A 3,359-nucleotide genomic window follows, 5' to 3' on the forward strand; every position below is an offset into this window, starting at 1 on the left:
CAAGTACAATCATGACCGATTTGATTCTTCAAATATTCCCATTGAGTATATATAAATGCCCAAGTTTACATGATTCAGGTTTTTTTATCTTGGAAAAAAATAAACTTCCACAGGTACTAAGTACATTCCCAATATTATGCCATCATTACAATTCATTGTTCTAAGAGGAAACTTCCCTTTCTCCCTTTACCCAGCCTCTGACAGCAGCGGAACTGATTTGTCTCTAGATTTGTCTGTCCTGCCCACCTCACAAAAGTGGAATCATGCTGCCAGGTTTGGCATCTGGCTTTACATCACTTAATTTCAAGGCCTATCTATCCTACACCAATATCAGTAACTCATTAGGTTTTTGTAGAGTACCTCAGGAGATATGCAAATTACCATCTTTTAAAGTCATTTAAAATAATTCTACATGGCCGGGCACTGGTGGCTCACGCTGTAATCCTAGCTACTCAGGAGGTTGAGATTTGAAGATCACAGTTCAAAGCCAGGGAAGGCAGGAAAGTCCGTGAGACTGGTATCTCCAATTAACCACTAGAAAACAGGAAGTGGCACTGTGGCTCAAGTGGTAGAGCGCTCTCCTTGAGCTGAAGAGCTCAGGGATAGTGCCCAGGCCCAGAGTTGAAGACCCACAACACAACTGAAAAAGCAACAACAACAAAAAAAAACTCTACAGGTATGTAGAGTTTCTTTTTTTCTTCTGGTCCTTGGGCTTGAACTCAGAACCTGGGCCTGTCCCTGAGCTCTCTAGCTTATTTTGGTAGTTTAGTGGAGATGTCTCACAGACTTTCCTGCTCGGACTGGCTTGGAACCTCGATCCTCAGATCCCAAACTCCTAGGATTGCATGCACCTGGCTTGTATATAGTTTTGCAACCTGATACAACTTCAGTGTTTTTATAATTGTGTTCTCCTGCCCCATCTTAAAAAAGATAGTGGCAAAATGCACAGAATAAGTTAACATGCTAACTTCCAAGCTAATTTCTATGTGTACCATTCAGTAGTGTTAAATATGCTCACATTGCTGTGCCAACTATGGGCTTAATCATCTTTCACAACTCAAACTCTGCATCCACTTAACAAGCACTCTATTTTCCCCTCCTCATTAACTGTGGCAAACACCTTTTCTTGTCTCTATTTGACAACTCTGGATACCTTCTAGAGGTAGACTTTGAAATAGAAACTTGCAATGTACTGCAGGCTGGCCTTGGATTTGTGATGGCCTCCACCTCCCAAGTGCTGCTATGCCTGGCTTCAGTCTTTTCGTAACTATTTTGTTTTGCATAAAATCCTCCAGGTTCTTCCCATGTAGCAGGTGCCAGGTTCAAGGCTGAAGAGCCCCTTGTATGTATCTGCCAAATGTGTTTACAGTTCACTCATAAGGCTGCTTCTATCCAGTGGCTATGTGGAATTGATGAATCAGAATTCTAAAATTTGGGGGAACCACTATCTTTCTTCCTCTTTCCTTCTCTCTTCCTCCCTGAAGGTCTATGTAGACCAGGCCAGACGAACTAGTAATCACCACACACAAAAGATTATGCAAATGTTTTGAAATTATTAAAGAAAATTAGTGAAAAGAGCTAGAAGTACAGTACATAGACAAGCAGAAATTTACTCTTCTAATTTGATGACTCGGGCAAAAAAAAAGTGAAAACAATTAACACTTAAAAAGATCATATAAGGAAGTGGAGCTGTGGCTCAAAGCAATCTTGAGCAAGAAAACTCTGAGCCAGCACCCAAGCCCTGAGTTCAAGCCCTATAATTGACAAAAAGAAAAAAGAAAAAAAAAAAAAAAGAGAAAGGAATTAGGATTGTAGGTGACAAAACAAAAACATGTTACCACTAAACCAGACACTGGTGGCTCACATGTCTGTAATCCTACTCAGGAGGCTGAAATTTTAGGATCATAGTTTAAAGCCTGCATAGGCAGGAAAATGGGACTTTCACCTCCAAGTAATGACCAGATAACTGGAAGTGGAGCTGTGGTTCATGTGGTAGAGTTCTAGCCTTGAGCATAAAAGCTCCGGGACAGCACCTGAGTTCAAGTCCCATGACCGATACATAAAAGGTACCTATTAGATAAGGTTATTTACTAGAATCTAAAAAATACTGTGCTTGGTCTGGGAATATGGCTTAGTGGTAGAGTGCTTGCCTAGCATGCACAAAGCCCTGGGTTCAATCCTCAGTACCATATAAACAAACAATACACAACTTGCATAGTTGATAGGTAGCATTCTCCCTACCAAATAAAGGACATAAAAAGTGTAACTTTTGAGTTTCAATATTTGCTAACCCATAAACCACAGGAAAAAAATATATATATTTGTGCTGGTACAGGAGCCTGAACTCAGGACCTCATACCCTTGTTTATAAGCTGATGTTTTACCACTGAACCATGCCTCATTTCAGATTTTTGCTGGTTAATTTTTCTGCCTGGGGGGCTCCAAACCTAGTTCAGCCTCCTGAGAAGCCAAGATTAAGGATAAGCCACTAATGCCTGGCCCAAAATGTTTTATCTCTATCTCTCCAATAACAAAAAGACACATTTCCTCTAAATGTATAAATTAAAAACCAAATAAAACCTAGATCTGGGCCTGAGAAGGTGGCTCAGTGGCAGAGTGCCTGCCTTGCATTCTTGAGGCCCTGGGTTCGATTCCTCAGCACCACATAAGCAGAAAAAACTGGAAGTGGCGCTGTGGCTCAAGTGGAAGAGCACTAGCTTTGAACTGAAGAGCTGAGGGACAGTGCCCAGGCCCAGAGTTCAGGCCCCACAACTGACAAAAAACAAAACAAAAAACCTAGATGTTTTCCAAAACTCATTTTTACATGGCTTTACAACTCTTATTAGAGTTACAGTACAACTGAGAAGTACAAGACATACTGCAGTATTCCTAGTGCTGAGAAATTTGGAGACTAAAAAGCAAATGGTACTATTTTAATATATAGTAATGCATATGCTAGGGCAAAAAACACATAGCAAATTGAAGCACAATACTTAAAAATGTACTTTAATTTCCAAACCCAGAAATCACCAATAGTGAATAAAGTCTTAAGCTCAGTTTTGTTGGACTATTTGGTTTTCTTAACATACAAATATATTTTAGTTTTATTACTTTTAAGTAAAGGTTGAATACTATAATTAAAAGACAACCCCAATATATTTACTATAGTATACTTTATTTAATACAATGTTTAACTATAAAAATTAATACAGTTTTGGAGTTTAAATTTTGTAAAATGCAGTTTGCAGAAAACAGTTCAATAGTTGCTAATGACAAGAAGCAGCATTTTGAAACTAATTTACAATTGAAACAATTTTATTTCTAAGTTTCATTAAAAAAATATACATCACAGTGACTTT

This window comes from Dipodomys spectabilis, unplaced genomic scaffold, assembly GCF_019054845.1.
Source record: "Dipodomys spectabilis isolate Male_0828 unplaced genomic scaffold, ASM1905484v1 ptg000174l, whole genome shotgun sequence".
Lineage (NCBI taxonomy): Eukaryota > Metazoa > Chordata > Mammalia > Rodentia > Heteromyidae > Dipodomys > Dipodomys spectabilis.